At 34.5% G+C, this 24,067-nt stretch overlaps 1 protein-coding gene across 2 annotated transcripts in view; it reads left to right on the forward strand.

The window, feature by feature from the left end:
- The first annotated feature begins 3,170 nt into the window (after window positions 1-3,170).
- Window positions 3,171-24,067, forward strand: part of LOC108675438 (hemicentin-1) — a 65,452-nt gene continuing 44,555 nt past the window's right edge. For both annotated transcript variants that reach the window (XM_018163456.2, XM_018163457.2), the window contains exon 1: window positions 3,171-3,385. The gene's annotated coding sequence lies outside the window, so the exon portion shown is untranslated. The remainder of the gene's footprint in view (window positions 3,386-24,067) is intronic.

Consider the following 24,067-nt stretch of genomic DNA (forward strand, 5'->3'; position numbering starts at 1 on the left):
GTAGGAAAATATTTATATATATTACTTGGTAGCGCACTAAATAATTTTTGAAGCTCCAATACTCCGGATTTTTTACGTTACCAATATTAAGTTGAGAAACAGTTTCAATACTATGCGCGTCACCTTTAATCCCTCCTCAAGCAGTTAATTACCGTATCTGTACTAAGCAATAGATAATTTATCTCAATTATGCATTTTCCCCCTTATATCTATAGCTTTCAAATTCTTGATATTTAGATTCGGTTAGGAATATTTTACGTCAGATATTTTTCAATAAATGTTTAAAATACCCTTTCCTTCAACGATATCTTATCTCAAGACGTTCTATATTTGTGCAAAGTATTTTTTTAATTTTCAGATCTTCACAACACGGAAACCATGCGAATCTAAGCTATTCATTTAGATCTGTATTACTGAATTTTAAACTTTGTCAATTACAACACAGAGAGACCTCCCTGGGAAGAGGTTTGTTGGGTCCGTGCCCAGAATTTTACCTTGGTCATTAGTAACATCTATGGTTTTCATTTAATGACATTTTAGAATCAACTGAATTGTGTAAAATCCTACTAAATGCAGTACTCGAGATAAATTTAACTTCATTAATCCATCTGTAATAAAATTTCCACGCATAATGATATGGATGATGAGACTGGACCATATCAACGCAAGCACGAGTTCGCGTTCTGAACAGTCATTTTAAGCATTCAGTAGTTACCAATTCAAAATTATTATACGTGATGTCCAGCGAATAAATGCTTTCTAAAATTTTTTTGTAGTGTCCAAGCTTAGAATTTAATAAGTTAAGCTAAAATTTCATCTGAGATTAAGAATCGAGATTGATAACTGATCCAATAACTCCCCCGATATCGAATTTTGTATTGATAACTAGAGAGAGGTACGAAATTATCTAATAATAATATATTACTCAATAAGAGAAGAATAAATGATAAATAACTATATTAATAAATAGTGTACATGATTTTAGGTTGATTAAAAAAATATCTATTACTTATTTAGTCTCCTACCAGCGCATTGGACAAAAATTTCATAAGAATTCAAGACACGTGAATTAAGCTCTACGTATAAGACTCCTACGATTTAACTATCAATCGACTTGATATTATTTTATTTGTATCTGAAACATTTACAGCAATAAACTCTACGGAAAATACTCCTAATATTTAACTATCAATCGTCGTCATATTATTTTCATTGTTTCATTTTCATATTATTTTCATTGTTTTTAGACATTCAAAGCTTGTGGTAATTCCAGAAATAGGGAGGAAGTTTATGCAAAATTCCAATCTCATGACAGTAAATGCATTACTAGGATGAAAATAATCGTTTTTTGTTTGCATATAATATGTAGTGAATAGGTTTACAGTAAAGACTGTCATTTTATCAATTTCAAATTTTTGTTAATCAAGTTCCTTATAGCATTAACCCACTGATCTGCTAACTCAAACATGACGTAACTAAATGTTATTTTGGCAAAAATATCGATTAAAAGTAATTAAAACCTGTGTTCATAATTACAGCAAAGAGTTCCAAATTTCAAAAGAATTGCAATGAGAATTGCACTTCGATGAGAAGTTAATTTTTCTCAATAGCGATTCATCTTTGTGTACAACTGCACTGACTTTGGGTTGCATCACAACGAATTAGGCCAATTATTCTTATATCATTCGCATTTCCGTTGATAATTTCATTTGATGATTTTTTAATGTCTTGGCTGGTTAAAATAAATGTAAATAACTAAACTAAAAAGGCAACTACAATTGATGTTCTAACGGAATTCCAAAAACTATATTTATTTATATCATTTCGTCATTATTTTATGAAAGTTATATCTTTTGTAACTTCTATAACACAATCATGATAATTTAAACAATGAAGTAGAGGGATTAAACAAAACACATAAAATTCTGATACTACTATTATGAAATACTGATGATCCATATTGAAACACATCGACATTGATTGCTGATCTCGGGGCAATTTACGACATGATACTTATCTGTTAACACTTCTGCATTCGTGATATTTTGCGTACAGTCCCTCGCAAATTACACGAAGCTTGTAATGCTTATGAGTGCAAAAATTTTTTTAGGTAAGGATCTGTTTTCTATGAACTTATTAAATTATTTACAGTTCCGTAGAATGGCTAGCGAAGCCGCAAGTAGATTAAATCCAATTTACATTTTGAGGTCAAATTTGTAAAATTTTGTTGGAAGTATTTAGCGTCGTACACCTGGCATGTGGTGCACTGCAATTCATCTGAGGTCCACTCGGTGCATCTATGGCAGCTTTTCTATGATGATGAATCGTAGTGAAGGTCGCATGTTAATCCATTAACGCACAGCAGCCGACCTTAGATCATGGACCGCAGAAATTACGGCTCCAGCAGCCAGCCAGCCAGCAACGTGGCATCTCGCCTTCCAGCTTCGCGTCCACAATTATTTCCTTCCAATATTGCATACGTAGCCGGGTTTTGTCATGCCTAAGTTGAGTGAAAACTAAATCTCTACAGGACCAACAATCCTGGGTCTCAAATCATTATTTGCTGTTTCGCATAAAATAAGTTCTGTTTAGTTTCATTTGTGATCTGGGAATAAATTTTAAATGCAAAACTGAGAATCTAAGACGACAAAAAGATGTGAACCAATGGGAAGCACTGAAATTAGGAAGTAGGAGGAGCTTTGAGTATTCCTGCCTGCCGACTAATTATTAGTAACTTCTTACTGTTTATACAGCCATCACTTTCCTTTACTGGATTTCAAAAGTTATACACTCGTATGTAAATTCTAATTGTTAAATAATTTCAATACAAATGTGCAATTCAAAAAAGCATTCTATACCATGCAACTTTGAATGGATTCGAAACTTAATGTCTAAACTACCCACACCATGAACATAAATTTCCCAGACTCACCGGCGTGATGCCGTTACACGTAAAGTTCAGAGGCCAAGTGAGCTGAATGCGTGATCATGAAATCAATCTTCAAAGTCGTAATTGTGTATGGCAGCGATGAGCCGGAAGTCCTGGAACTACCCAGTGGGCGGTTCAGTGCGGCAGAGGGCGGAGCTTCTCCAACGGTCGTAACGGCCTGAGGCCTACGGCCGCCTTTTCAAATTTGAAGTCAGTATGCCGTGCGCGCTGCTGCCGTGAGGTTGTGTCGCATCTGAAGCCTTTATTCTGTCGTCTTGAAGACTTTGAGGACCATTTCTTGCTCGTCACCAAAATAAGAAGTTACGGAAAACTACGTGATAACAGACACTGAATTATATCTTCTAAACCAACAACTTGACGCCATAGCGCAGGGCTGACTGCATTCGAGCAACTTTGAACATAGGCCACATCAATTGAAGACTGCCGGCCTACCAGGTAAATTTGTTGCATATTATAACGCTTTGTGCTCAAAAGACCGAAACAGTTTTGAGCAATTCCGTATAAGTGATTTCATGCATTCTGTAAATGAAGAAATTTATTGATAATTGACATAAATACTCTCGCCAAATCGTATGTTTTGCCTTTTTAGTTTGATGTAAGAACGCTCTTCGCTGCGAGCTGTAGTAAAAAAGTCCTATGCGATTCCGCTATTACATGTACATTTCATATGTATTCTGTTAATATTCATGAAATATTTGAATGTCTCAAATACAATATATTCGAATACATTGTATTTTGATGCATGTCAACCGGACTACATGCTATGTATTGCATAACAAGCTTAAATTCCCGGAGCAATATTGCCATGGAATACTATGGCGGTTAAAACCTACAACGCCCGCTAAAATTTAAAAATACATTTAATTTAGCTGTTCATTTTTAAACATTTTTTTGGGGCATTTTGAATATGAATATTAAAAAATTAATAACTAGTGAGTAATACGCTATGAGTATTAAACCATTTATAGTATAAAAGCCTGAATGGCGCATATAGAGCGGTTGTATTACAGTGTCACACCTGCCATTAGCCCTTAGCCTTCCATTAGCCCTTAACATACCATCAGCCTTCTACCTACCGTTAGCCCTTTACTTACTGCTTTACTTGCCTTTGACCCCATATATGCATTGAAATTAAAGCCTTATCAACCACCCATTGAGCCCATAACGACCTACCACTATCTCGATACCTACCTAGATGTTGCTCTATTGCGCGGCAAGGTCCAAAATGAAAATCTGGCATTCCCCCAAACGCATGACATTTTGCATCCAAAGCTCGTTTCACCAATGAAAATAAGTCTCATAATACTTCATTACGAGTTCATCTCTGCAGGAGCTATAGTTTAGGCTGCTGGAAATAATCCACCTTAACAATTTACTTTTCGACTGAATTAAATGGCACTCACACATTCCAGAAGGGATTTTGATTAACAACTGATGCTTGACTCACATATATCCCATCAACCTCCAATAATCTATTGACTATAATTACTCTAATAAAAAATATTTCAATTCTCTCATAAGTTTTTAGCATTTTGTTATATTTATCTTTCCTTAGACATCACCTAATATATCGATTATTTCAGAATAAAGAAATTATATCAATTCTATCAATCAAAAGACTATTCATAACATTATGTCCGGAGATGTACTGTAACTTGTTTAAAAAAGCAATAAATTTCTGGTACTTGTCACATAATTTTTCAGATTGTACAAAACTATTTGAATTTTCGAAGACTAATTCATTGGCTGGGTGCGTCTAGTTTTATGGCAAATAAATCAGCGTAATTTGGATAAAATTAGCCTCCACCAATCTTTTGATAAAATTGACCGGCGTAAATTATTAGCTAAGATTAGCAATTCTAATCTTTACACTAGTTTCGCCAACACTAATCATTATGTAAGTTTGGCTGATCCGAAGATTGGATTTGTGGTGGATCTTTAGGTAAGATTCATGATCTTTTGTTAAATTGACGGATCTTTAGATAAAATTGACCAATATTAGACAAGATTGACCAATTTTTAGATAAGATTGACCAATATTTAGACAACAAGATTGACCAATTTTTAGATAAGATTGACCAATATTTAGACAAGATTGACCAATATTTAGACAAGATTGACCAATATTTAGATAAAATTTACCAATCTTTAGATAAGATTAGCAAGTACAGAAGCTGCCGAGGCGTCGGCGGCTTCGAAGGCCGCGTGTGCGACCGGCGACCTCAACTGGCCAGGCGGAGCACCGCCAGGATGGCGGCGCCGCGGTAGCCAAAACCCGAGGATGAAGCCAGCTCAACCACATCTAATTCGTCTTTAGTGAATAGTTTGAGCAAAGCTAGAGGCTAAAAAGCTCGAAAAGAACTTGAAATAGAACCAAATATGTGGAAGGAAACTTAATGTTGAAGGGCTCGAAAAGAAATCGCATCTGAACCTAAAAAGTGGACTGGGACTTGATATGTAAAAGCTCGATGGTATCTCGCACCGGAACTCGTACCGGACCGAAGCTTGTTGCCGAAGCGTTCGAAAGGAACACGCAATTCTAGAGAAACACAGAAATAAACTGAAATTTGATACCGAAACACTCGAAAGGATCTCACGTTAAAACCTCAAAAACGGACTGAAACTTGATAACGAAGTGCTCGAAAGGATCTCGCACTGCAACCAAAGAAACGGACTGAAACTTGATACCAAAACGCTCGAAAGGAACTCGCAATTCTGGAAAAACACAGAAATAAACTGGAACTTGATACCGAAACGCTCAAAATTGACTTACACTAAAACCTCAAGAATGCACTGAAACTTGATTTCGAATTCTCGAAAGGAACTCGAACTGGAACCAAGGAAATACCTGAAATTTGTTGCCATAGCGTTACCGCTAAACAAAAAATTTAGGAGCAAAGAACCGGCAAGTTAGATTCATCGATCGCATCTTGAGATACATTTCGGACATCAGCAATACCTTAATGAATTAGTAGATTCGAAAATAGTGTTGGTAAATTAGAATTTCTTTTAGGTAAATTAAATTTCTGGCTGCGATAATCCTGTATAAATTCAAAGTATTGGCAATAGTTTTGTAATAATTTTTTTGACAAAACTAATTAATTTTATTTGTTGTCAAGCTTCAATTAATATTATTACGGAACTACACGTTCAGTTTTTCATTGCAAAGAATGAGAATGAGCTAAGGATTCTAAGCTCTAGGTTGTGAAACAATACCTTGATAATATATTTGGTCATAATCGTGTTAGCTAAAATTTGAATTTTGTGATATTTTTGTCGAGAATGAATTTGGATTGACAATTATGTCCACATGAAAGATCTATTATTGATCAAATAATCATACAAATATTTTTGAAGATGAGAGAGTGTGTGAGTAATTCAATTTATGAAAATTCATATGTTATTATGTATAAATTCATATACCACCAATTAGCTTTATAACCATGAAGCGTTTACCAGCAACTGCACTTGAGAGGCAACTGCTCAAGTTTCAAGTAAATAGAAACGATGGAATATTAAAAAAAATCAGTGTTTTTATAATAAGAGAGGTCTTAATCAATATCAACGATGCTTAAAGACTGTTATTATTAGAATTCGTTTATAAGCTATAAAGGCTTTCTTATTTTACTTTACCGTGATATAAATAAATAAATAAAAATTTCATACAAGTCTATGAAAGTTTGTCTCAAAGGAAATTCTGAATATAAGGAATAAAAAATATTAATCTTATGTAAGCTTCAAAATAAAAATAATAATTAAGATTTTCTTATCAAACTTATAAATGAATTTTTTAACCCTTCTTAATAGTATTTCATTTCCCACGGCAATTAGGCCGTGTGGTTAAATTTGTCGAATAGAAGTAAGATTCTGAACAAATTATATCAACTATAGTGTATTTTATTAAAGTTTTTCTTTTATTTATTTGTCTGAATCTGCAAATATATATTGGAATTTAAAACATCATGTCAGACAAAACCAATTTCAATATCACATGCTAAAACCGAGGAATGCTAAAACGAGTGATTATCAAAAAAGGATAATAGTTTCATTAAATTTGAGTTCATTTTCTACGCATAAATTTTAATTGTAACGCTGTAGAGCTATGTAGATATACATTTCGAAACTGGGATCAAAATACAAATTTTTAATAAAAGCAAATTAAAAAGTCCTCGCTCATTCATAAAACTATCAATTAACCGACTCTATTCCTGCTGTGTAGTCACCATTTATTAGTAAATTACGTAAGTAATAAAATTACACGATTAAATTAAACAATTAAATCTGCTCATATTTGCAATGCAATCGAACTTGACGCGTGTAGCTGACATGCCGCCCGTTCATCACTAAATAAAATTAATGTGTCATAGTGTCCAAAAAATGTCGCACTTTTTTGCATTTATAACGATGTGCCTTTTCGACGAGTCAAACTGGCCCAAGATGATCCATACAAGAGAAAAAAGTGCAGCGATATTAGGACAAAGCCTCCCTCATTTCTTTGAGAGCTGCATTGTATAGCCAGGTCCATACCCCTGCGGGCGCTCTGATCAACAAAAAACAATGACGTTATATGGATTTAATCAGGAATCAGCGCTCCAGATAATAGGAATTATTGCCTCGGTCGGCTGATCACATGGCCAGGCGAAACTTTTTCGGGGGGACTCGGATAAATAAAGCGGGGGGCACCGATGCTTGCCTTCGGCGCTATAATTAGGAAGGCGAGGTGAAGGCAGTATGCTTGTTAAGAAAGCAGTATGCTTGTGAAGAAGGCAGTATGCTTGTGACGAATGCAATATGCTTGTGAAGAAGGCATGCAGTATACTTGCGAAGAAGGTAGTATGCATGTGAAGAAGGCAGAATGCTTGTGAAGAAAGCAGCATGCTTGGGAAAAAATGGAGTGCTTGTGAAGATGACGGTATTCTTATGAAGGAGGCAGCATGCTTGTGAAAAGCGCGTGTCTGTGGGGAAGGCAGTATGCTGCTTGTGAAAAATGCTACAGCCTTGTAAGAAAATGACTCTGAATGTAAATTATTCATACAAATCATTCAATGTTTGATATGGTGATGAATTGAAAAGAGAACGGAACACTTCCATCGTAATAGCGATCCTACACCGAAAACTAACAAATTTCCTACAGCAGTCAATATACACACCCATAGTTATCCTTTGAAATTAAACTTATAGTGCTGGGCTCGTACTATCAAAACTTCCTATAGTATACGTAGCGTCCTATGGTTCACGTAGCTCCTGAGTACACGTAGCGGCCAAATTCTCGTCTGTGAATAGTGGATACATAAATTTGAATAGCCGTCAATGATTGGATAACGGAGTTACAAACTCTTAACTAATCATCTTAGTACGGCTTCTGCATAATACATCAAGTCCGATGTACGTATAATCTCCTATATGTTTGACATAAATTTATTCAGCTATACGTTTTCAGAGAAGGTCTATGTTATTTAAATCAATTTAATTTCATAAAAGCTAAACCAAAAATTCATTGAATTACGATCCACGCTTGGCATTGTGATTCGGATGCAATATGTTCGCATTAAATGGCTTTAAGCGGGAAATTTCTTATTCTAATATGAGCAATATTCACTTTAGACCAGGAAGATTTTAGAAACTATACTACTTCCAATACGAATCATATTGAATTTTTATTCGTGAACATACACAGATATAAATTTTCTGAAGCTAAACAATTCCTTTCGCTTTCCCCTTATTTTCTAATAAGAAATCTGACCTCAAAATCTGCGGATTAAAATTCATAGAGTTCATTTACTGATATTATATCATTAAATCGCATTTCAGAGACAAACAAACAAACAGAAGTCACATCCTCGTCATATTTATAATATTTTTCAATTCTAATCTACAACGATATACTACATTAACACTCATTCTTCAGTAGATTCTTGACACCCGTACCCCCCCCCCCCCCGTACCTCCATGGCCCCTCCGTTCCTACCACAGAAGTCAAAGAAGTCTGAAAGTGACAACCTCAACTCGACTTCTTGGCCACGAAACCTTCACTTCTTGTTACAAAAAATGAGTGACAATTTGTTATATTATTATTACTCGATTTGAGAAACGGGCAAAGCAGAAGAAGGTAATAGTTATGGCATTTAAAACAAAGCAAAAGAAATATTGTTTTTGTAGACGAAAATTCCGTAGCACTTGCTCTTGAAATACTTCAAAGTTACTTTCTAATGGAAAAAATTTGTTACAGTATATGATACTACACGGAACTGTTTTTTCATTATGCCGACATTCTTGAAGTACGAAATCAATGTGTGATGTTTTTGAATTCATAACACCTTGACTAGTAGGCTCAGCAGTGCATACTCATTTCTCACCATGCGGGGCTTAATAGCGTCTCAAATTAAATTATGATAAGTTTTAAATAAAAATATGATGAGTCTTAAATTAAATTATGGTTAGCCTTAAATTAAATTATGATGAGTCTTACATTGAAATATGATGTGTCTTAAATTAATTACGATAAATATTCAATTAAATTATGATGAGTCTTAAATTAAATTAAAATTAACCTTAAATGATATTATGATGAGTTTTACATTAAAATATGAAGAGTCTTAAGTTAAATAATGATTAATCTTGAATTAAATTATGATGAGTCTTACATTGAAATATGATGAGTCTCAAATTAAAATATGAAGAGTCTTGAACGAAAATTTGATTAGTCTTAAATTAAATTATGATAAGTCTTACATTGAAATGTGATGAGTCTTAAATTAAATTATGATAATTATCAATTGAATTATGATGAGTCATAAATTAAATTAAAATGAATTTGGGGGCCGTTTCTTTGCCTTCAAGTTAAATGCGAAACTCAAGGACAACAAGCGTGAATACAAATTTCCTGAGAAAATTTATGCTGTTTTCAACCTCCTACAAGTTTTTAATATTCTTTTCATTTGGCGCTGATGCTTTTAATAATTATTCTCTTATGGCAATAAAAAATTAGCCTGTATGTTTGATATTTGTAAATGGAGTAGCGATATCACATTTTTTGTTCATTTTATCACTCGTTTTCAAGTACTGTTCAATTGAGAAAAATGTCAGTGAGAAAAATTTAATTAGAGAAAATATCCTTTTGAAAAAATGTCATTTGGGAAAATATCATTGCGAACAATGATTGATTTGCCCTCAGATGTTTATTCAATGATTTTCGCTGCAATCAGGCAAAGTCTGCTTGTAAAATGCAAGGCAATCAGCTTGGCTGGAAGGTCGCTTGACGCGAAAAAGTGCAAAAAACCTTCATGATCACAAGTCGGTAAATAGATGGGATATTGGCCTTAGAAAACATTATCTTTGAACGTTGAAAAATTGTAATCGAAAGGACTTAAATGTGGAAGCCAGAAATTATTAAATGCTTTGAACAAAACGGTTCGAAAATAGAGAAGATCCAAATAACAGTTGCCTAAAATTAAGAAATAAAAGCGTAAAAATATTCAAATATTCTTCAATAATTGCGTAAAAATATCTGAATATACCTTTCAATAATTTTGTGAAAATATTCAAGGAAACCATTATAAATGAGTAACTTTGTTGTAAAATATTTGATTTTTTATATTACCCTTTTGAGTTTTGATTTTTTTTTTGATTGAAAGAATCAAAAACCAGTCTTGTATCAGCAAAATCGTCATGAGGAACTAGGGGTAAAATTTTCGTCAAGCTGAAAAATTCAGAATTTCATCCGTTTTATTCTTTTCGCGTTATCTCATTTGTTAAATAATGGCGAACGAGTATTTTTCAGAATTTATTGATAATAAATAATATATAAATAAATTACTTATTATAAAAAATATTAATAATAATTATTATTATCAATAAATAATATATGAATATTTATTATTTATTTTCAATAAATTATTGATAATAATTATTATTAATATATACTATTATTTATTCATGTCAATTAAGGATATGTTCTTATATAATCTTTTTCTATGCATTTTTATTCTCTCTTCCTTATTTAAATACAGAAGTATTAAACGCAACTGATATAAAATAAGTTGCGAAAATAATTCATAATTTACAAAATTATACCTAAGACATATGAAAATAGCAACCGTTGAACTGGAAAGCCACATTTGGCTGAAATAACCAAATGCCCATTAACGTATATACATTCATAACGTATATTATCTTTAGGTAAATTCCGAGAAATTGATTTGAAAATCATCCGCAAAATCCAGATAATATTTTACAAATTTGTAATCGAACCGATATTCATTATTAGGGAAAAATAAAAATTTCCCGTACAATTGTTGCGCGAATTAATTCCCTTGTGATATATCGATTGTCGAGTAAAACAACCAATAAATTCGGAGTAATTATTGAAAGTCTTTTATGTTTAGCCAATAACGACATTATTATGTATGTAAATAAAATATTTAACTTTAAAAGGCATGGGTAACAATACAGAAATATTTTCATTAAATAAAGTATATTAAATAAATACTTTTCATACAAAAAACTTCCTGTTAACTCAAAAAGTTTTTGCATAATAACGGACTGTGGAAGTGTGGAGTTTCCGCTCACAAAAATACCGAGGCTCGAATCACTTTAGATTCACTTTCGTAGGAAAAAATCTATATAAAAAAATCTGATCTCCAAACTTTGTAGCAATTAAATTCCAACCCACCGTCGCCGGAGAAGCTCGTCCGATTTCCCTGCCTCTTTTATCGACCCTGGAATTTGGCTGGACCCGTGAAAAATTGCGATTTTTCAAATCCAAATTTTAGTATGGCAATTCAATGGCAATAAGCCAGCACGGGCTCAAAAAAAGTTCTTCTTGGCAATTGTTGTGATAAATCTAATTGAAAATAATGAGAATTTTGATCATTCAGCATCCAAGACATTAACTCATATCTAATTAAAGTTTAAACTTGAATGAGGTACCAATATGAGGTGGATAAAGTATATTTAAAAACATTAATTGAACGTTTAGTGGATCGAAACTTTGGAATTCAGTCATACCTTCATTTTAAATAATAACATAACCATGAATTTTAATATGATATGACTTTTTTATGAAGCAGTTATTGACTGCGATATCACGTTGAAACTTATTGTTGAAAAAAATTCTCGTAACTGAAATATGAACAATATTTTCACTAATAAACATTTCTCAAATAATATGTTTTTCGATTAAAATTTGATCCGTAACTATACCAAAAAATTTCTGTGCGTATTTTGTCACAGATTTTTTTAGAGGCGCTCGCCGTCCGCGTAGAAGCTAAATCGCCACGGCATATAAAGTAATCATCCTAACCCCAACTAACATTTTCAATCATGAATAATATTCAATAATACCCAATATTCGGTTCAACTATATAGAAGATCTAAAGTGAGACTTAGTCCGTTCGAAATAAAGTGAGAATTTAAAATTATTTCGAACGAACTTCATTGTTATTGGTGACATTTTACGCGTATTTTATAATCAATGCAAAATCGGCGCAAAGAATGTATGTATTTCAACCTACGTTAAACCTAAATAGCAGCAATATTTTGGCATAATCCGAAATAACCGCGTCATGAGCTTCAATGCAACATTATCCTTGAGAAAAACATTGTTTGATATTAGAATTCAATCAGGATTCGATATTTTCAATGCGTGTAGCAAATAAACATTGAAACCACGTTCAGTGGTTTATTTTAAATGCTAATTTCAACATTAAACTCGAAACATTCATAAATCTAATAGGTATATATTCTATAGTTATTTATATATAGGAAGCATCTCTACGTCTCGAATTTGGCGGGGGTTAAGATTGATCGACCACCCCCCATCCCCTCACAGCTCATTTGCAGCCGAACACTTCCTTGCTTAATTGAATCAATACGAATTTCCATACGTAGCCAATAGCCCCGGTGAGAGATCCCCCTCCCCTCCTTCCTACCGGCGCCTACCGATTCTGTGGCAGCTGAAAACTACGCGAGTTACCCTCGTTAAAGCGAACTTTTTCTACCTTGCAGCTACCTTTCAAGATGATAATCAAATTTGATAAGCGTTGGGCATTTGTGGCAATCCAAATAAAATCCCAGAAAACACTCAAATGTGAAAAAATAGTAACGAGATTACGAGAATTATTGGTAGTTTTGGTCACAGCTCTCTGCAAGTTGTGTTTAGTTTTTTATATTATCATCACAGATACAGATATTAGTTAGTAGGTATATGTATGTTTCTGTAATTTCCGTTTCTTTAAACTGAGCGGGCGCAAATTGAGCCTATAAAAAATAGGAAGAAAATATAATGGTCTACAATCAAGTCATTCTTCGTAGAATCATCGCATTACTTAGAAGACTTGCATTTCAAGAAATGTTTGTTGGAATACGAAGAATTTCTCTTAAAGGATTGAAAAAAGGTTCCGGAAGCAGGTGGCAAGCAGGCTCTCATGTGCCAGGTGTATACCATAGCCTGCGCTACTAAACATATTTAATTAAAAGTGCATTTATTTAATAACATTCACACATTTAATATTTACACAAGAGACTTCGCTCTAAGAATCTATTGCATATTTATTGCAATTTAATATTCTAAGTGCATATTTTTTGCTCGGGTTTAGAAAAACAAAAACCTGCGTTCAATCAATGTTTGGAAATCTTCATTCTACTGATTTTGAATCTTTTCATTACTAAAATAGAACTCCGTTTTCAAATTGCAATGAATTTCTTGCAAATTAAAAATAAAAAAAATTGTTTTCAAAACTTTATTGTAATATTCATGAACTATAGACTCCATGAAGTTATAACATCCATATGATTTCACACCTCATTTCTTCCACGAGTTCTAAACTCAGTCCAATCGATATACCGCCACAGAAAAATCTGCCGACATGCGAACGTCAGCGGGAACAGCCCATGTCGACGGGAGCTGCATTAGCGAGGCTGGGATTACGACCTCAGCATGTTTACGAAAGGGAACCCTGCAGTTGGACGCTGCATGTCATTGATGTTAATCGAACGTAGACATGTTGCTTCGAGTATAGAATCTTTAAATTTTGGGACAGTAACGATCAACATGACCCATGAAGAATGGCCCGACCAAGACCCATAGAGATTGGCGCGACCACGACCCATAAAAAATAAGCCCGACCATGACCCATAGAGCTTGGCCCTACCATGACCCATAGAGCTTGGCCCTACCATGACCCATAGAGATTGGCGCAACATATATCTAATAAAATCGCCTCTTTGCATTTTTGGCGATGTTTCTCAGTGTTATTATTGCTACTACACTCAGATAAATATATTGGTCATTGCAAAAATAACGATACACTTTCTTACCTACAGCACGAGCAGATAACGGCCGTTGCACTGATACGCCAGTATTCGGCTAAAACTGGGTCATGATGACCCACACCAGGGCAAAAAATGTATCGTAAATTGGACAAGGTCTTGCTCATTTCTATGAGTGCTATGAAACTGAAAAAAAAGGTGATATAGTATGTAAGTTAAGGAGTAAAAAGCAAATGAAATGAAAGAGAGAGACAAAAATAAGCGCTTGGCTCACGAAAATGTTATGGATGCTTGAAGATGTATCAGGATATATGATATAACTACGGGATTAATTCATGAATAATATCAATATTGATAGATGCTACCTTATTATATATACAATCTTCCGTTATCAAGAGCTCGGATTTGAACAAAAGTGACGTCATGGGACGAATGAACTTGTTGGTCTTCAAATTCAACTATAAATTTATTTTAACATTATATTACTTCATTAGTTTTCATTTATTTATATATTCGTTATTTTATATTCATAATAAAAAATGTCGTGAGTGCATCTCTCGGGAAATTAGAACCTTTCTGCTTATTAAATGAAAAGTTTTCTGAAATTTTTATGTAAGTTTTCCAATTTTTTTATAGGTAAACCCTTTTCCGAAAAATGATTCATAATTGGGAACCATGGTAAATTGGAACATTAATCTCATTCTTAAGCACTTATTTTTACTTATCTCACATGCCGTGTAAGAATAATATTATTGGAAATTAATGAATTTCTGTTAAGGGCAGTTGGGCGTTGGAAACTCGCTTCATTCAATATGCACGAATGCCGAGGAGTTTCACTGCAATAACTGTAATCTGGTACCGAACTTTCATGTATTTATTCAATAAATTAGACTCAAATTCAATAAATTAGACTCAAATTATTGAAAACTGTCGGAATTTTAATAATTAAATTCAAACTACGAAGGCTTGAAGCAGAATATCATGCAATGCTGGACAAATTACATTGCTATGCATTTTTTTTAGAAACAGACACCTGGTAGTGCAAATTTGACAAACTTTCGACATATTATTCATTTCAAAATTTGCGTAATAATATACCCCGACAGGAACAAAAATTGCTAACTGAATGCCAGCAATATTATTTCTTATCTGATTTGCACAGTTTTTCGTAAATTCAGAACATAATAAATGAATTTTTCCAACGCTTCAAATTGCATGCTATTTTCCAGACACAAATAACACAAGGCGTGGTGCTTGCAAACAAACATAGGTCGTTTGCCGCCTCCTGAGGCATCTTTAATGAGCTTTTCATAAAATTCGCGATTGCAATCGACGTCTTGGCTCAAATCGGCTCCGAAATTCGAGCCTTGAATTGCCCAGTCGAAAATCAAGGCCGTGGAAACAGCGATTCCAGGGCGGGTTACGATCTTAAATGTTATGAAGGTGTAATACAATACATTTCATATACCAACTGAAGTGTACTGTTTAACTTATCAAGCACATATCAAAAATTATAAATTAAAGTTCTTACATTGAGAAAGTTGAACAAAAACTTAGCACAGCATTCCTTGGAGTTTCGTAGCGCGGTGCTCACCGTCTCTGGAGATCAGCTGAGCTCAGGAATGTCGCTGGGACTGAGCATCTCATCTGCTGCCTCTGAATCGCACTGCATCACTGCCTCTTTGCTGCCTCTTCCCTGCCTCTTCTCATCCTTTTCTCACTCCATCTAACGCCACACTTTGTCCCACTATACACTCCTTCTAACGCTCAACTCTGCTTTACTCCGCCTTGTCTTGTTTCATCCATCTTCCAGATTTTTTCGTTGACTTGATCTCAAACATGCCTCGAAGAAATATTATTATGAATCAAAATTTTCTTCTATGGAGATAATGATCCGCTTTAAAGCTATTCGTACCGAACGAAGATATTCAGGTAGTAATCGATGCAACATATACAAATTGAGCTTCCAAAAAACTCTCGTGTCGTGCACCGATATTCTTTTAATGACTTCAATATTAAAGACGCATAACGTTTGAAAAATTGATTTTCGTGCTGTCAATGAACGATGTATATTTTTTGCTCTCTAGAGATTACAGAATATTTCGTGTAACTTAGCTTCGATCTTCAACTAGAATTCCAATGTGATTTATTTCTTGCATGTCCTGTCCGTAGAATATTTTAGCAACGTACGTAGTATATTTTAATGACTCGCATGTCATATCCGCAGTAAATTGATCGATTTAATGAACTGCACACCGAAGTTCTCATTTCGTATTACGATGTTAACGTTATTCTTAGCTGGAAGGGTCCATCAACAATCTATAAGAAATCTATCCTGAGATCGAACTTTGGTCACAAACATACATCTTTGCTAAGTCAATAATGCAAAAATGCGTTTAAATATTATATTATATTATAATCTAGTTTTATATATAGCGGTAGAGAATCTCACTCAAGGCTATGGTAATAGTAAATTGATATTACTACTTAGTTGTTATACATAACTAGCGGCAGAGAATCACACTCAAAACAATGGTTCCTCATTCAAAGACTCCACCATTCAACAGGGCAAAGACTAAGTCTAAAACCTGCAAGTGACGCCCGCCCCCACCCTTGTCTTGATAACATTACCCTTCAGATAATTGGGTTGGCTCGTCGAATTAGTTTAGAGAGGCGATCTGCCTGGCGTTCACTCACAGCAACTCTATACGGTAGTAGGGGTAGGGTGGGAAGGCCGTGTAGGGTGAAATGTTAATTACCTTAGACGAGAGGCAGTGATCCATGGTCCAGAGATGCCTTAATTTATCAAGCACTTACATTGCATTGTGCGATATAGAACAGCAATTCCGAGCATTTTGATCATTTCTCAAGGACTTGCATCGAAATATTCGTATCCACAGCTACAAGTGCGTACCGATATTAATGCACGTTAGCTGCTCAATTTTATTGTTTTATTAAGCAATGAGTTAATTATTAGCGTATGGATTATGCTTACTATTTGAATTTAAATTTGTGCTGCTGGGACCATGTAAATGATGTTTAGCAACTGTTGAAGCTATTTTAAACTATTCTTAAATTATGTAGCAAAAATTTTGTGAAGTTAAAACGGTTAACAATAATGTTCAAGACTTCAAAAGGTTCGCGTGCCACAATTTTGGAGCTCCTGTTATAAGTAATACAGTTTTTACAAAAATTTTTGATTTTTGAATTGATATTTTTTAATTATATTGGGAAAACATTAACATAACGCAAGAGGAGAAGAAAAATAATTCGTTGGTGAATTCATGAGATGGTTTCCTTCCGTTTTTTTAATGTTTGGCATCGAATTATAACTTATAGAATAGATGATCAGTCATAGAATAAAAGGCGCAATCCTTTTATTTTGCTAATAGTTCAAGAAATAAATAAAAGAAAACCATAAATAAAGAATATTTTTTAATCTTTATCTCGTACAGCCATGAACGATTTTAAATCAGTATGACGTAAATAATTGGAGTAATAAAAGTTCGTCAAGTCAGTAGGACGGATCTTCTATCTCAACTGTATCATGAATTTCAAAGTCGTTTGTGATAAACTTTAATTCTCATCTAATTCATAAATAAAAGCATTAATATAATATAATAAAATCATTTCCGTTTTGCACAATACCTATTCATCTGCATCATTCATGCCGCAAGAGGGTTTTTCGTCGCGCAGTCATTTCCGTAGACCAGGCCCGCCAATTTGAAGTGTCGGTTGTGCTTAATTGGAGCTCCATCCTTGTCGGAAATAAACTTAGGCCTCGCTTAACATCGAGCCTTGCAAACAGATGGTGTCTGGACACACACAGATCAGGCTCACTATGCACAGATGGTGTCTGGACACACACAGATCAGGCTCACTATACACAGATGGTGTCTAGATGGTGTCTGGATACACACAGATCGTGCTCACTCTACACAGATGGTGTCTGGACACGCACAGATCAGGCTCACTATGCACAGATGGTGTCTGGACACACACAGATCGAGCTCACTCTACACAGATGGTGTCTGGACACGCACAGATCAGGCTCACTCTACACAAATGGTGTCTGGACACACACAGATCAGGCTCACTCTACACAAATGGTGTCTGGACACACACAGATCGACTCACTCTACACAGATGGTGTCTGGACACACAAATGGGGCTCATTCTATACAGATGGTGTAGAGACATACACATATCGAGCTTACTCTACACAGACGGTGTCTGGTCACACACAGATCGAGCTCACTATGCACAGATGGTGTCTGGACACACACAGATCGAGCTCATTATACACAGATGGTGTCGAGAAACACACAAATAGCGCTCACTCCACACAAATGGTGTCGGGACACACTCAGATCGAGCTTACTATATAAACTGGGGTCGTTGATATAGAATAGACTTGGGATAACTATTGTCGCTGATTCTGTATACACAATCAAATTTAATGTCAACGATTCTGTGTACTGAATGAATAGTTTATATACAATCGAATTTTCGGGTAGAAATTTATTGATCAGAACAGAGTCGACATGACATTAAGTTCGGGTAACTTATGTTGCCCAGAATTGAAAAGGGTCATTTTTTTATCCTAATCGTGCGATAGTTTTTGTATAAATTTTCTGTGTGCTCGTGTAAAAAATTTTAAATACTGCATGAAAATTGTTCTCCTTATTCAACATGGTACTTAATAATTCAGAGCATCAATATCATCACAAAGTTGCTTTTCATCTTGAAGATAGACTTAATTTTCCATTTCTGAATGATAAATTGGCGGGAGAAAGTGAAGGTCCCCTATGGACAAAACTTGATATAAATTGCACACTAAACCGCATTGTCCTAAACTTAAAAGTTTCTAGTTTTTTTTCATTTACTGTAATAGATTTTTCTCATTCAGTATATAGTATATACTAGTGCTCTTTTTTTTGTTTCACTCATCCCAAAATTAGCTCAACATTAATTTTAGAAATTACTTCGTGCTATAACTTTAAGCACTGAAATCAACACCGGATGAATCGTAACACAAAAATCCACTTCCGATCGTTTCAACGTTCGATTTTTCAGGGAAATTTCCCTGCTGCCGCGTTTTTTTAGCGCCTGGCCCAGCAAATCCAGGGCGCTGTTTTCAGTTCGTTTTTCACACCTCCGCGCTGCCGTTTTTTGAAAACGTTAATGCCCACCAAAGAAGCGCTGTACACTCAGAGAAATTAGTGAGGCCTTGTCCCAACAGTGATACATTTTTTTACTTTGTGTTGGTTATCCTGACCCAGTTTGACCCGGATTAAAGACGTATCAGTAATACGTGTGCTCTCTGCTCGTGCTATGGTAAGAAAGCGTGCCACTATTTGGACAATATGACTCATCCATTTCTTTGAGTGTAGTCCCCTTCAGAGTGTCTGGTTACTGAGCACTCCTTCGCCGCTCTCTGCTCATTTGCACTTTTGCAATCCTGCTCGCTTCTTGAAATCTTCTAGACTCCAGAATTAGTATTTTTATCTCTTACTCTACACTTGAAGATCGTACTTGTGAAGTCTACAGAACCGGGGTTCAGGAACGTCAGGCTTCAAGAACGCTTCACGTACGTTGAGAGTTGACGTTTAACAATTTGAGACTCTGAAACTAGGGATTAAATTTCTAAACATCTGACAAGAGCTTTAATTTATTAAATTAATCAAATCCATTTTTAAAATTATGCTAAAAATGAATGGGTGATATTTTTCAAATATAGACACACTGTCTGCACGTGGTACTCATACTCAAATTTTGCTTAATTAAATGAGTAAGGATGGTTCACACTTGGGCAAGAAATGGATCGCAAATTGGACAAATCTCACAAATTTTTCTGAGCGTATTCTACTAATGATAATATTGAACGCATTCATAATGACATTCAATAATAACATAAATAATACATTGAATATATATAATTATTTCGTCAATATAAAACAATAATATGATAATAAGAATACGGCAGTGTATATTTTTAACGGGAGTAACATTTTCCCTCCAGTCTCAAACAAACTAAATTGAAATCAATGATAATGCTTCACTTTTTAAATTAGTCTACAGAGTTTATATTATTTTGCAATTGACGTAAATCTAGATAAGTTTATTATAAAACCAAACTGTTGAAATCTCAATTAAGATTGATTAATATCCAAAATTTTATGTTAAAAATATATAGGTAATAAATATCGCTGATGCCCGATTCAATTAGAAAATATTTCATAAAATTAGTGAATTCCTTCTAACGTAATTCACTAAATTCGTTTTGTTTTAAGATTCGGCTTACATAGCCGATGGACGTCAACTTTATATTGAATATTCAACATCATGTATGAATGAAGGAAACAGTACCTATTAATACTTTTTAAATCGTGGTTCTTTCTCTATATGGATAAACGTTCACGCTGTCTATAAAGCATTTAGCGGATGATGTCTATAGTTATTGATTAATTATTATTAAAATTTGCATTCTGTGCGGAAATTTTTAACTTAAAATAAGTTGAAACAAGAACCTGAGTTTTAAATAAACAACAAAAGTTGACACTTGTTACGCTACGTCATTGGTGATATTAGACGACTAATTCTTATTTTAATATTATTATGAACTTCACTTACACTAGCGACAATAATAAGACTTCAATTTGTTTAATTAATGCATGTGTTATATGTTATATGTTATATCAGGACCCATGCCCACCGACGCAACCGACAGGAAGGCTGGAGCGGCATTGCATTAACGTCTTAAGAACTTTCAAGTAAAACATTCTTAATGCACTTCCTGATGATACGAATAGTTTGCGCTCGCTTGATAGTTTAGTTTAACTGATATTCCTACGAAGGTTTCCTTGCGATCGTTAAATTTACGAGATGTCTTAGGATTTTAGGAGCCGGATGTTGCGACGGTAAATTCTCGAATTTTCAGCACTGGCCGCCATTACGTGAAGAGAAATTGGGGATAAAATTTTAATTCTCTTTAGGGAAATAATACGTAGATATGATGTCTTGATTTTGTGACATAACTTACATAATTTTAAGCTTGCACTATTCTTCATATGAAGTCTCCCAGAAGGGCGAGATATATATTGATAATAAGAACACGAACAACCAAATGTTAGTTTTTGCATGAAGTTAAGAAGTAAGAGATTATAAACCCAAACGAGAATGATTACAATTTGACATTCGACTAAATCTTGGCTGAATGGTTAACAATTACGATTTGATATGAAAAAAACTGTGAAATCATATATATTTTTGTGTGTAAAGGAAGAGCTTATTTTAAATACCGGACCGGAATTCGTCCAAAATTCTGCTGAGCGTAACCAACTCCTAGAGTTTCGTTCATTTGCTTACGAATATAATCTGGTGAGAATAAGTGCTGACAGAATTTACGAACAAACGTCGTTTTGACGGAACGGAATCAAGAACAAACGTTATTAAACAGAACGGAAACAAACAAACGTTGTTAAACAGAACGGAAACAAACTAACGTTATCAAACAGAATGGAAACAAACAAATGTGGTTAGACAGAACGGAAATAAACTAACGTTATTAAACAGAACGGAAACAAACAAACGTTGTTAAACAGAACGGAAACAAACTAACGTTATCAAACAGAACGGAAACAAACAAATGTGGTTAGACAGAACGGAAATAAACTAACGTTATTAAACAGAACGGAAACAAAACAAACGTTGTTAAACAAAACGGAAACAAGCTAACGTTATTAAACAGGACCGAAACAAACAAACGTTGTTAAACAGAATGAAAACAAACTAACGTTGTTAAACAGATCGAAAACAAACAAACGTTGTTATCAAAACGGAAACAAACAAACGTTGTTAAACAGAACGTAAAAAGAAAATGAGTAGCATATATATAGATATTTTATTTTTTAAGGGGGAGAGAAGCGAGGAAACAAACAAACAATGTTTCGAATTTGGGGAAACAAATTCTTGCAGTTTGCTGCAGCCCATCCATCGATCGGATGTGGCTTTGCAGCCTCATTTGCTGGCGACTTTTGGTGGATTTTGTAGGCATTTGAGGGACTGTGGGACACGACTCGGACATGGAGGGATTTGCGTCCGGTTATTGTGTGAAGGGGAGGTTAGTGGGAGGTAAGGGGGCTATTGTTCGGCCCACGGGAGGTTTTTGGGTGGGGGAAAACAGTGAAGAAAGGCGTATCAGTCTTGGTGAAGAGGGGAATAATGGTAGCGAATATAATTACTTTCAAACAACTGTTCTTCTGCTGGATTATCATCAGCCACGCAGTTCTAGTTTTAGTGTTATTCACAAAACCAGCAATAAATGTGTTTTATATTATCATAAATTATTATTAAACATATTCTTCAACAAACATTATAGGCCACAAGTAATTTTTCATTTGCAGCTACTCTATTTTATAGATAAGCCGCCATTGCAAAATATACTGCAAAAATGTAAGATATTTTTTACGCTTGTTATTCTTATTCATTACCGTGCGATGAAGCCTTTGCAATTTTTTAGTAATCAAGCGATAAATTGTTAATTTTAGGATATCAATAATAATTTGAATGATTTGTTGGCACAAATGAATTTGTTACCCTTACTAACATCTTAACTTCTCAAAAATAATGCATCGGTTCTCATGATCATTATTAATTAAGTGTCTGCTCATCATCCGTAAATCCAGAATTTTCGATCGAACCCAGGCACCTTCACGCGAGCGTCAAACACAAAACTCTGGATCCCCTTCGGCATCTGGAACGTTTTTTTACAGGACAAGAAGTTGTCTGGCGGAACGCGTTCTGTCATCAGTGTTTTCCGACGTAGTTTTGAGAACAAAGTTAGGGGAGACTCAATTAATTGTTTAGCACTCGAACAATTGCTGCAAATGAGGCCCCGCACATGTCGTTCAGCCTCCGGCTCTCGATGGCGAGAATCTCAGAGCTAAGGGATTGCATTTCCGCAACTTCTTACGGTGACCTTTGGTTTTGACGTGATTGCAAATTCAGAATCGCTTTAATGATTGGTCGCTAGTATTCATTTTCTCTAATGATTGGCCGATAGTATCAATTCGCTTCATGATTGGTCGAAAGTATTCATTCGCTTAAACGATTGGTCGACAGTATTCATTTTGCTCAAATGATTGGTAGATAGTATTGATTTTCTGAAATGATTGGTCGATAGTATTAATTTTCTCTAATGATTGGTCGATAGTATTCATCCGCTTTCATGATTGGTCGATAGAATTCTCTAAACTTCTGACTGTGACATTTGCGTTTTGACATGATCGTAAATTCAGCTTCGATCTAATGATTTTTCGATTTCATGTGCTATTGTGATGGTAATTGGTTGATGACTGTTTGATAGCGGAATACAATAATGGATTTTCAAGACCAAGCTAGAAAAAATAAGCTGGCTTTAATTTGTGTTTAATAAAGTATTATTGCAGTTATGTGCATTTAAAGTGTCAGTAATGGTGTTATCAGTGATATCAAACTTACGCAATAATTGCGACAATATGTGGCGTTTAGTAAGAACATTGTTAGTAGAAAACTTTAGATGTACTGATAACACTTCGAGTAGAATTGTTTGGATGTACTAATAACACTGCAATCAAATTAATTGTAACGTAATAAGTTTTTTTTTCTAAAAAAGTACTACCGTGAACTGGCAGGAAAATGTTCATAACCACCATAAAAAAACCTGTAGATTTATTAAACGTAAATTACGTACAACTTTTCGTTAAAATCCAGCTAATAATTATTTTCCAATGATAATAGCATAGAAAAGATTCCACAATTAACTGTAAATATTTCCGAATTTTGTTATATCTTTAATCTTAGTGAAAT

Source organism: Hyalella azteca, unplaced genomic scaffold (assembly GCF_000764305.2).
Source record: "Hyalella azteca isolate HAZT.00-mixed unplaced genomic scaffold, Hazt_2.0.2 contig3154, whole genome shotgun sequence".
Lineage (NCBI taxonomy): Eukaryota > Metazoa > Arthropoda > Malacostraca > Amphipoda > Hyalellidae > Hyalella > Hyalella azteca.